This window comes from Triturus cristatus, chromosome 6, assembly GCF_964204655.1.
Source record: "Triturus cristatus chromosome 6, aTriCri1.1, whole genome shotgun sequence".
In the NCBI taxonomy this organism is placed as follows: domain Eukaryota; kingdom Metazoa; phylum Chordata; class Amphibia; order Caudata; family Salamandridae; genus Triturus; species Triturus cristatus.
The window spans coordinates 264,994,050-265,007,075 of NC_140589.1; the positions used below are offsets into that span (position 1 = coordinate 264,994,050).

General features: G+C 47.4%; 1 protein-coding gene across 2 annotated transcripts in view; it reads left to right on the forward strand.

Moving 5' to 3' along the window:
- PUM2 (pumilio RNA binding family member 2) overlaps nt 1–13,026 on the forward strand; it is an 886,789-nt gene that overhangs the window by 181,758 nt on the left and 692,005 nt on the right. The gene's annotated exons all lie outside the window — the stretch shown is intronic.

A 13,026-nucleotide genomic window follows, 5' to 3' on the forward strand; every position in this document is an offset into this window, starting at 1 on the left:
TCACGAGGCCGGAGCCCACAATTTTGAAAAAATGCACCAAGCCAGTTGTTGACGAGGCGTTAAATATAGTTCGAATCAGGGCACCAAAATGAAGTGGGAAATCAGTATTCAAAAGTGCCTGCTGTGAGAAAGTGCCATCTTTCTTGCATGGTATGCCCCCACTTTTTGCTAAATTGCTGAATGTACTTCGATTGAGTGTACCCTGGGTTCCTGCCAATCAGGTGCCCAGGGCCTATGTTCCTTCCTTAAACCACACAAACTCCAAATTGGCAAACCCTAGCCACATGTCAGCCCCTAGTAAATGGTACCCTAGGTACCCAGGGCCTTGTGGCCAGGGAAGGCCTCTAAGGGCTGCAGCACTCATTGTGCCACCCTCAGAGGCCCTGTACCCTTACACACACACTGCCCTTGCAGGCTGAGTGTCTGGGTGCAGGACAAAACAAAAGAGTCGACATGGCACACATCACTGTGTACCATGCCCATCACCTACACTGCCAAGGCATATGTCAGTCACCCCTCTAGCTGGGTGCATCACGCCTATGGTGTGGGCACAGGAGCAGGAGCCCTGTGCCCCTACAGTACCCGGGTCCATTCCTGGGCACTGTAAGTGCAGTGCTGTCATTTAAGAGTACATGGTGCTGAGAGATTGTCAAACACGGGCTCCACAGCACCATATTGGCAACACTGAAGCCTGGGAAGTTTGGTATCAAACTTCTCAGCACATTGAACCCACACTGATGCCAGTGTAGGATTTAATGTACTAAGCACCCCAGAGGGCATCTTAGAGATGCCCCCTTACAGCTAACTTACAATCCACGTCTGCTCTGAGGCTGCCCAGGCTGCCACACAGCAGACACGTTGCTGGACCCCTGGGTGGGAGAGCCCCTGCTCTCCCGGGCCTGCAACAATGCACATCCTGGGTGAGGTGAGAAATCTCCTCCCCCAGGATGAGCAAAGGGAAGCTTCAAAGACAGGCCGCCATTTGGAGTTTCCCCAGGCCACTGCAACCCCCCACTCTGGCGGGAAGCTTGGCCGGAAACCCCATACAAGGACAGGGGATGTGCCAGCCTGCCCACCCCACCCCTCAGGTGGGGGAGGCGAGGTGAAGCACATCTCCGGGCTCTCGCCATCTTGAAGATGGGAGGCCCTACCCTATCAGGATTAGGCTACTGCCCCCCTCCCACAGGAGAGAGGCAGGATAGGGGGTGTACCCACCCCAGGACAAGGACCCATTGGTCCCTGGCCTTCACCTACCTGTAACGCCCCTAAATCTAGTATTTAGGGGCACCCTGAACCTTCCTTCCTCAGATTCCAGATAGAAAATTACAAGAAGAGCAAGAAGAACAAAGACCTGCCCTGCAGCTGCTAAAAAGAGAAGAAGACACCAACTGCTTAGGCCCCAGCCCTACCGGCCTGTCGACTCTCGAACCTGCACCAGCGCGGCATCTCTCGTGGCCAGCAACCTCACCAACCCCGGAGGACCTGGCTACCTTTTGGCTCTAAGCCCCTGGGACTCCCATGAGTAGAGGCTCTACTCAAGAAACCTATTTTTAACCCCTGGCAGCAGCCCGGAACCGCGGACCCAACACACTCTGCACCAGCCAAGCCTGGCCAGTGCCGGAGTGGACAAAGACCCTGAGGACGACCCCACGGCGACTGTGACCCCAAGTCCAGCACCCAAGGACCCCCCTCGACATCCCGGAGGAAGCCTGCAGCCTCAGAACCAAGTGCCACCCCAACCGCGATCAACCAGAGGGTAAGATTCCCGACGTCAAAAGGCACCCCTGCACCCGGCGCCCTGCGGCCCCCTGTGCCCAATCCCGGGGTACCCACCTAACCTACAACTATCCAACTTACCTCTCGAAGTGGTGGTGGCACCTGAAACATCCTCGTCCCCGAGCCTGCAGCCTTTTTCCAAACCGGAACATTCCTATTGATTTCCATTGAGCGCCCGAGGGCTCAAAAGCACCCTGCACCCAGCCGCCCGAGTGGCCCTGGCAGTGCCCTCTCTACACTAACCTACTTCCCCACTTGCCCTGAGTAAGTGACCAGGAGCCCAGCTCCCACAGCCGCGTGGCTTGCCAGACAGCAGCCACCAACCAAGGCCCCCCTATCCCTCATAGGATAACATTGGGCCTAACTCTCTCTGCACCCGGCCGTCCTGAAACCGCTGAGGGTGAACCAACTGTACCTACCTGACACTGGGGGACCCCTGAGTCCATGCCCGAAATTTCAACTCTGCCAGTCGAGTACTTACCCTTAAATCGCTAACTTCATTTTCCTCATAGGGTAACATTGACTGGCTTTTTCTTCAAAAATCTTCTAAGTGTGAACTTTTCAAAACTGCAAAAATTCACCAAAAATCAGCCAAGTGACAAAAACTAATTTACTCACCTGCTCCTAGGTGAGCTCCCAGTGCTGGATCTTGGTGCCCAGCCCTGACCCTGAAAAGTGTTCACAACTATACTTACCTCTAACTCATTTTTCTCCCGTAGGAAACCATTGTCTGCTTTTCTGTGAAATTTCTTCTAAGTGTCTATTTTTGCAAATTTGAAATATTCTTTTAAAATCGTACCATTTCTGCAAACGAAATTACTTACCTGTTTTTGATAAGGACCCCAGTCCTGGGTCTAGGTACCCAGTCCTGGATTACTAAAGTAACGATAAAGTACTCTACCTGCAATTTGAATTTCTTGCCATAGAGATCCATTGAATGTTTTCTTTGAAATATTTTCTAAGTGCTAACTTTTGAAATAGCTAAATATTATTTAAAAATCATTACAGTTATTAAGTCGACTTTCATCACTTGATTCTGAATACTGACCCAAGGCTGGTTCTAGGAGCCAGACTTGGAATTCCACAAGTAATCTGAAAAGTAATTTATTACAAATAACCTGAATTTACCATTGAGCTCAATGCATTGTTATGTTTAGGAAATAGGATTGTTTATTGCAACCAACTGTGACTGTTTACACAAATTTATTGCTTAAGACAAAAGTATTTATATTCAACCTCTCATTCTGAGAAAGTATATTTTTGCCCCCTTTGTGGTTCTAAAAATAAAACAAGCATATATTTTATATATATGAACCATTGGCCTAGAGTTCAGTTATTGAGTGTGTGAAACCATTTGCTGACTGAGTGTGTACAATAAATGCTTTACACTGTCCTCTGGTACTGCCTTACTGCTCGACCAAGCTACCACTTTTGAGAGTAAGGTCATACCTAACTTTAACCTCTATCAGCCTCTGGGGGACTGTGGACTCGGTACACCCTGTACCTATTAGGGAACAGTATATACAGAGCCACTTTCTCACACCTGCACCTCGGTACGGGTGTTGGCTACGGGAAGGACAAATGTCAGAGCGACTTCTTTTTGAGACAATAGAGCCCTTATTCTGCTCATCTTGATGAACTCTGCTTTCAAGGTTGGAATGGAAGGCCAGATGGATACATCCAGCCACCCATGCGGGGGTGGGAAAAGGACATTTTTACAGCAGACCACTCTCTGTGATACAGTCACAATGTAGGGAATTCCCACTAGCATCCCGCAGCAAGCCTCGTTATTCAAAAGCGAATAACTACCGTTAGCTAGCAACGTGAAAGAAGGTGTAATAGCTGGCACTGGAATCCCTTTCAGGACGCATGCTAAATTAGGCGCTTGCACATTGTCGTGCCATGCAATTGGATGTGCCTACAGACTACAGAGTGATCAGGTGTGGAAGTGCATTCCTCACCCCTCAAAAAAACTTCTTTACCTTCTCTCATGCACCTGTATGTAAATGGGAGTGACCATACTTCATGCAGGAAAGCAGTACCCAATGGTTCATATCTGCCTAGGGCATACTGTTTCATGCACGAACTGAATTTAAATAAAGGAAACGGCAATGTGATTAACCCGTGGATAAGCCACACAGCTGAATTCAATTCGGCCACTGAGAAAGGCAAAGGTTCTAACTTTTCAATATGCAGTAATGAATATGTTGCATCTTTCATGGACATGAATTGCTGTTTCGCAGATTAAAAGGAAGGAATAAAGACGAAGTATTCATGTAGTCCCAGGGGACTTTCCCAGCTTTTAACTTTTGCAAAGTCCATGCAAACTGCATTATAGATTGCAATTGATTCTGACCATGATACAAAACAGACACATCATCCTGCACAATATCAACAACAGATGAAACAATATTATCTAATGTGTACATTCTGGAAGTAAGGGTGTTAATGCTATTATCTATAACAGCTAGCACTTTTTCCATATTTGCTTGATCGATAGCTCTCAATCTGGAAGCAGCTTCAATTTGAGATAACTTCCAAACCTCGTTATAAATAGCATACACCCATCTTTTTGACCTGCCACCCACAGGACCCTTAACAAAATCATTCAGATCTATTTTGTCATGTAATATAGATAAATGAATTTTAACAGATGCCAAGGTGGAATGTTGCAGCCAAGACTGGCATAACTTCCCAACAGAGTAGGTAGTAACAGAATGAGAAGATTCAAAGCGGGGGTCTACGCGAACCTGCGTATACCCAGGCTTTAGCCCCAAAAAACGATGTTGACAGGAATCTGAGCTAGTCTGCCAAGTCAACCATCATTCCGAATTTAATTTGGAAATATTGAATGATGTGTTAGTAATGTATGACTGCAACGCATCAAGGGACAGCTCTGTATGATTATGCCAATGTGGATAAGCACCCAGATCTGGAATAGAGGGGGAATTCAGCTTTTTAGAAATAGCAAATCCAAAAAAAGGTGGTCTGAAAAATAGTCGAATTCAGAAACAATATGTGGTTCGGGATGAGGCAGGCACGATGCAAAGCTTCTGTTCCTTGTACCTGCCATGGTTTAGAACCCCAAACAGATTTAAGATCAATAGTATCTTTCCACAGATCATAATCCCTGACCGCTAAATCATCCATAAAGGATTTGGAATACAATAATTTAGTGTGCGTCAGCCTAACCTTCGAGGCAGACTCCGCTGCCATTTTAAAATAAAAGGCGGCAGGTTTTGAAACACTGAAATCAGTAAAATAGGCACATTTGTTCACCAATGTGCTAGAGCTGTCTAACATTGGCGTTGGACAATGTTCCCATTGTGTATAATTCACAAAATTACGAAACGTATTGGCTTTATGTAGGAAATGATTGCCATAATGTTGATAGCAAAACAACTCTCCGTAATTAGCAGTGTCTAAATACAAATCTTCAGCATCAAAAGCGGCATAATATTTCAAATCAGAAAACAGTGCTTCTATGGCCTGAACGTCCCAATCATCAGAGCGGATGTTTTGTTTAACCACATCACCCATAGAAACACGAAATACATTCAGAACATTAATAACCTCAGTGGGTCCATGAATTTGAAATTTAACAGCGTCCCACGCAATCCCATCTAACACAGGCCAGGCAGTAATATTCACAAAAGTCTGGTCTCTCTTCATGATGTGTGATGAGGAGTGGGGGGCCAAAGTTCCATCAGTCAGTCTAATTGTAGATCTTTCTTTTAGGTAGTGTCCGTTCACAAGACGAAAAAATACCACTACAAATCCGATGGACATTAATAAAAAAATACATGTGAGCATCAGCCAAATGTAAGTCCAAGGGGGAATCAAAAAATGTCTTTTAAACCAAACAGCATAAATAGAAACTGTTGACGGGGCCCTGGAAGTCATAGAGTTAGTATCAAAGGTGAAACGCGACTGTGTAACTGCGGTTGATTGTAATACGGGTAATGTTACATCTGCAGGATAAGCATACTCAGTATCTTCAGGTAGACCACCAGCCGGTGGCAGCAATAAAGGATCAGTAACTGTATGCATCTCGATGGCAACATCAGGCATGGTGGTAGGAGCCGGAGCCAAAACAGAATTTCTCAGCATCGCAGGACAAGAAACCGCTGAAGTCATACTAAGAAGAATCGGCCACTCGCTGTAGTTTGACATTGTCAATGGAGATGTACCTTTTATCCTTGCGACCAGGAAGTGGAGGTAAAATGACTGTTCTTGTACCCTGCACGCCAAGCACTGGAACCGGGGCACGATAAGAGGGGCCGAACTCCTCCTTGTTCTCCACCTTCTCATGGACCTGGTCACAAACTCAAGGTTGCCAGCCGACTACCGGAATCTGAAGTTCAGCATCAGATGTGGAGGGCAAGTGTTCCTTCGCGAGACTATCTCTGGTCTCTTGTAGACTCTGTAACACAGCACAGTGATCATCTACGTCAAAGGGTGCGGCAGACGCTGCCATGTCTAGACCATCAAGATCCGGGACAAACATTTTTATGCCAAAGAGCATCATATATGGGGTCCGCCCACCCAGAGACCTTCTAGGGAGATTATTAAGTGCACGTTGGATGTTATACAGATGGGCTAGCTGTGAGAAAGTGCCCTCTTTCTTGCATGGTATGCCTCCACTTTTTGCTAAATTGCTGAATGTACTTTGACTGAGTGTACCCTTGACTCCTGCCAATCAGGTGCCCAGGGCCTATGTTCCTTCCTTAAAAACACACAAACTCCAAATTGGCAAACCTTGGCCACATGTCAGCCCCTTGTAAATGGTACCCTAGGTACCCAGGGCCTTGTGACCAGGTAAGACCCCTAAGGGCTGCAGCACTCATTGTGCCACCCTCAGAGGCCCTGTACCCTTACACACACACTGCCCTTGCAGGCTGAGTGTCTGGGTGCAGGACAAAATGAAGAGTCGACATGGCACACATCTCTGTGTGCCATGCCCAACACCCACACTGCCAAGGCATATGTCAGTCACCCCTCTGGCTGGGTGCCTTATGCCCATGGTGTGGGCACAGGAGCAGGAGCCCTGTGCTCCTACAGTACCCAGGTCCATTCCCGGGCACTGTAAGTGCAGTTTTGCCATTTAAGAGTACATGGTGCTGAGAGCTCGTCAAACACGAGCTCCACAGCACCATAATGGTAACACTAAAGACTGGGGAGTTTGGTATCAAACTTCTCAGCACATTAAACCCACACTGATGCCAGTGTGAGATTTAATGTACCAAGCACTCCAGAGGGCATCTTAGAGATGCCCTCCTACAACTAACCTACAATCCACGTCTGCTCTGAGGCTACCCAGGCTGCCACACATCAGACACGTTGCTGGACCCTTGGGTGGGAGAGCCCCTGCTCTCCCGGGCCTGCAACAATGCACATCCTGGGTGAGGTGATAGATCTCCTCCCCCAGGATGAGCAAAGGGAAGCTTCAAAGGCCTGTCGCCTCTAGGAGTTTCCCCAGGCCACTGCAACCCCCCACTCTGGCGGGAAGCTTGGCCGGAAACCCCATACAAGGACAGGGGATGTGCCAGCCTGCCCACCCCACCCCTCAGGTGGGGGAGGCGAGGTGAAGCACATCTCCGGGCTCTCGCCATCTTGAAGATGGGAGGCCCTACCCTATCAGGATTAGGCTACTGCCCCCCTCCCACAGGAGAGGGGCAGGATAGGGGGTGTACCCACCCCAGGACCAGGACCCATTGGTCCCTGGCCTTCACCTACCTGTAACGCCCCTAAATCTAGTATTTAGGGGCACCCTGAACCTTCCTTCCCCAGATTCCAGATTCCGAAACTACAAGAAGAGTGAGAAGAAAAGAAGACCTGCCCTGCAGCTGCAAAGGAGAGGGAGACACCAACTGCTTTGGCCCTAGCCTTACCGGCCTGTCGACCTCGGACTTGCTCCTGCTCCAAATCCGGCATCTCTTGTGGCCAGCACCCTCAGAAACCCCGGAGGACCTGGCTACCTTTGAACTCTGATCCCCTGGGACTCCCATGAGTAGAGGCTCTACTCATAACCGACCTTTCACCCCTGGCAGCAGCCCGGAACCGCAATCCCAGCCCACTCTGCACCCGCCAAGCCTGGCCGGTGCCGGAGTGATTTAAACCCACGAGGACGACCCCACGGCGACTGTGACCCCGAGTCCGGCACCCAAGGACCCCCCTCGACTATCCTGAAGAAGCTTGCAGCCTCGGAACAGAGTGCCACCCCAACCGCGATCAACAAGAGGGTAAGATTTCCGACGTCAAAAGGCACCCCTGCACCCGGCGCCCCACGGCCCTCCGTGCCCAAGCCCGGGGTACCTACCTATCCTTCAACTACCCAACTTAACCCTCGAAGTGGTGGTGGCACCTGAAGAGTCCTCGTCCCCGAGCCTGCAGTCTTTTTCCAAACCGGAGATTTCCCATAGAAACCAATTGAGCGCCCGACTGCTCAAAAGCACCCTGCACCCAGCTGCCCGAGTGGCCCTGGCAGTGAAAACTCTACTCTAACCTACTTCCCCACTTGCCCTGAGTAAGTGACCAGGAGCCCAGCTCCCACAGCCGCGTGGCTTGCCCAACAGCAGCCACCAACCCAGGCCCCCCTATCCCTCATAGGATAACATTGGGCCTAACTCTCTCTGCACCCGGCCGTCCTGAAACCGCTGAGGGTGAACTGACTGTACCTACCTGACACTGGGGGACCCCTGAGTCTGTGCCCAGAACTTCAACTCAGCCAGTCGAGTACTTACCCTTAAACCGCTAACTTCATTTTCCTCATAGGGTAACATTGACTGGCTTTTTCTTGGAAATTCTTCTAAGTGTGGACTTTTCAAAATTGAAAATATTCACCAAAAATCAGCCGAGTACCAAAAACGAATTTACTCACCTGCTCTTAGGTGAACTCCCAGTGCTGGATCTTGGTGCCCAGCACTGACTCTGAAAAGTACCCACAACTATACTTACCTCGAACTCATTTTTCTTCCATAGGAAACCATTGTCTGTTTTTCTGTGAAATTTCTTCTAAGTGTTGATTTCTGCAATTTCTAAATATTCATCAAAAATCGTATAACATCTGAAAACGTAATTACTTACCTGTTTTGGATAAATGTCCCAGTACTGAGTCTAGACACCCAGTACTGGATTACAAAAGTAACGATAACCTACTGTACCTATAACCTACATTTCCTTCCATAGGGAATCATTGATTGTTTGCTCTGAAATATTTTCTAAGTGCTCACTTTTGAAATACCTAAATATTAGTTAAAAATCATTACAGTACCAAAGTCGACTTTCAACAGCTGATTCTGAGAACTGACCCAGGACTGGATCTAGGATCCAAGCCTGGAATTACAAAAGTAATCTAAAAAGTAATCTGTTGCATATAATTTGAATTTATCATTGAGCTCAATGTATTGTGTTTAGAAATAGTTGCCTACTGCAACTATTTGTAACTGTTTACTAAAAAGTCTATTGCATATACAAAAGTATTTTTATGAAACATCTCCCGTCGAGAAAGTATATTTTAATTCCAAATGTTGGTTCTAAAATAAAACAAGCATATATTTTGTATATATAAACCATTGGCCTAGAGTTCAGTTATTGAGTGTGTGGAACTATTTGCTGACTGAGTGTGTACAACAAATGCTTTACACGTCCTCTGATACTGCCTTACTGCTCGACCAGGCTACCACTTTGGAGAGTAAGGTTATATCCAACTTTAACCTCTGTTAAACCCTTGTGGTCTGTGGACTCTGTACACCCTGTACCTATTAAGGAACAGTATATACAGAGCCACTTTCTCACACTAGCCAGTTCCGTCCAGTGCCTAAAACCCTACCTGTCAAGGATTGCTTTAAATCACGGTTCATCCGCTCCTCTACACTATTACCCTCAGGTCGGTATGGAGACGAAAATTTGACTTGGACCCCCAAATTTTTCATGGCCTCTTTGTACGCCTTAGAGGCGAACGCAGGGCCCTGATCAGAATGAAAGGTACCACACGCAAAACTTCCCACAAAGACACACAAATCCCTGATGATAGTACGGGCAGCAGCACTCCTTTTTGGCCATACCCACAGAAAACGTGTGCACGAATCCACTGCAACTAAGATATACTTGTACGCAGGATCAGAGGAGAATGGACCGCAGTGATCCAAATAAACACACCTAAGTGGTTTATTGGATATGTACAACTGAGTTTGTGGTGGACGCGCAGCAGTTGAAGGTTTTAATCTGCTGGCAAATGTCACAATCAAGAACATACGTGCGAGCTTGTTTATATAACCCGCGTCACCAGTAACGTTGTTGTAACAAGGAAACAGTTGCTGCAACGCAGGCATGGGCAAACGCCATACCCTCGTGAGTCGCTGATATCAGCGATGGTCTGCAGTCCGCATTGGGAATCAATCTGTCACCAACGTCGTTAATTCTCACTAATGGGACTTTATCAGGACTTAAGTGATAATGGTAACGAGAAGGGAAACCCCTTGGGTAATTACTTCCATTCTCTGTAGCAGCAATAGCTGCCAAGATGTCATCATCGATCTTACTTTTGGATCTTGTAACTGCTGCTACTAAATATGTTGCCACTGCTGTTTTCGCTGCTTCGTCAGCTAAGCTGTTACCGACAGCGTGGACACCAACTCGCTGGTGCCCAAGAGTGTGAATTACATTCACGAGAGGCAGATGGTCTTTAAGTTCTGCCACTCGAACCCAGAGCATTTTATGCTTAATTGTGCTACCTTTGGAATCACGATATTCATTTTGAGACCAAAAGAATAGATTGTCGTTGAAGGACTGAACACAATAAAACGAGTCACTTACAATAAGAGTAGTGACTCGAGGATCAGCAAACTCCAGTGCAAGCACCAGAGCACGGAGCTCCGCTAACTGTGCGGTACAATCACCCAATGACTGCGTATGCACGACATCAAATTGGAATTCACCATTTACGAAAGTACCTGCCATAATTGCGCAAGCCGCTGAATAGGCGTGCTTCGATCCCGTCGCCGGTTGCGCCGAACCGTCAGTATAAATGACACAATGGTAATCCTCGAGCGGGCGCAAAGACAGAGGAGCCAGATGAACTAATTCATATTGCAAGTACTCCTGCGTCTGTAATGAGGCATCAAAGATATAAGTGACATCCGGCGATATCAGAGAAGTGGCCCATTGTATTCAACGTGGATGCAAAGCTTTTGAATTAGGTACACTGGCTTTCGTCACTGCCTCTAGGGCAGGATACGGTGTGACCACCAACATGCGTTTTCCTTGCGACAGCGCTCGTTCTTTAAGAATCGCCATCTGCACCGCAGTCAAAACTTTTTGGACAGAGGAAAAGCGCAGTTCAGCCGAAGTGTATAGGTGTGATTTATTTGCAATGGGGACGGTGTCGTCCTCATTGAACGTCAAGTACGTGAAACCCACTGCGCCTGGCACAATTCTTATTCCCAGGTTTGTGTGGTTATCACGTGTCAGTAAATATTTTGAAGCAAGAAGATCAGCCTGCAATGACTGCAAAATAGCTGAATTTTCTGGCAGCCAGCTCGATTTGGAAAAAGTTGGTTGTACCAAGGCATATAGTGGCTTGATACGCTGGGCATAATCGGGAATGTACATACGACCGAAATTCAGAAAGCCCAGTAAAGATTGTAATTTTTTCAGTGTTGTTGGAGCACGCAAACATGCGCACTTCTCCAGAAAGTGAGGAGCTAACCCTCGACCCTCATTGTTGAGCTCGTAGCCCAAAAACAACACTGTATACTCTGCAATGTGAGACTTCGCAAAGTTGAATTTGTAACCAAAGTCTGCAAACATAACAATAATGCGATCAACGCGACACAGATGCGGCCACAACTCATCGTCCGTGAGATAGATATCATCAACATACGAGTACGCATCTGGGTCAATGCTCTCTAACAGAGAGACTACACGTGCGGCAAAGACGCCAGGGCTGTTTTTATAGCCCATGCCCAATCTTTTAAATTGTTTTTGCTTGCTGCAGATGTAAACGCTGTCCACTGACTACTAATAGAGGACAGGTTATGTCTGTAAAAGCCATTGGATATGTCAAGTGTGGTTTTAAACCTTTTACGCACAAGACTATCAACTAGGGCTGAACTGTGGGTATTCTGTACCGCGCACGTCCGGCAATGAGAGTTTAGGTGCCGGTAATCCAAAACTAGGCGGTACGACCCATCAGGCTTCGTTACAGTGAATAAAGGATTATTCATTGGTGACACACATGTTTCAATAACACCCTGATATTCCAATTGCTCAAGGATTTCCGCGACGTGAGATCTAGCTTCGCGGCGCATGGGATATTGGGGTTGTGGTTGAGGCATAGACCGTAAGGGAATCTAATGGCTGGGGGACAATTTATCCCAGCCCACGTGTACGATACAAAGCCGGTGCAAGCACCTGAGCCCACTCTTCGGCAAACCTGTCGGCATGCTCATTTGGCACTGTATGCGCAAAGGACGGGAGGATTACCTCCTCCCCTCTGGGAGCATCTAACATGAAAGTCGGGGGCCAGTCTGCCTCTGCCAAGAGTATGTCATAGGAAGAGGTCAGATTATCCCGAAAAATCCCTTGTATTGTGCGTTGTATGTCACCTTCAATTAAGAGGACTATGTTATATAGTCTGTCAGGGGGAGCCACTCTAGTGTCCGCAGTTTCTACAGTAATGAACGTGACAGTTGCTGTCGACTCCAGAAATGGACGTAGTTCTTGCCGCACTACTGTAACCTCCGCCGCACTGTCTAGCAGCGTTAGGGCACATGTCAGGTTCCGAAGCTGCGTCCGCACTATCTGTGGCATACCTTGCTGTTAGAGCATCAACCTTCTTCTGAAACTGGGGACGTTGACATGCAAACTCGTCTTGCTTTCCTTTACCGTCAGCCTGACGGGGTTGCTCACGTCCTTGTTGGGCACCAAAGGCGTATGATTATGCGCTGCAATTTCGACCGCCATAAGGACACAGAGAAGAACAACAACGGATTTTACAGTAGCGCAAGGGTTCAGAAATATTAGAAACCTTTTTAATTAACAAGCTTGAAAGAACCTATCAGGCTACCAATAGGTAGGTTAAATTTGTCACTCCCGCTATCCGGAAACAAGAGTGAGAGTGTTGTGAACTAATATAAGCACTACTAAGGCATTTCAAATCAAAAGACCAAACGTTGGGCGCCATGTTGCAGGGATTCTGCTCATGCGCAGAACTATGCGCAGGAAATCAGGACCTCAGTGAATTGTAGT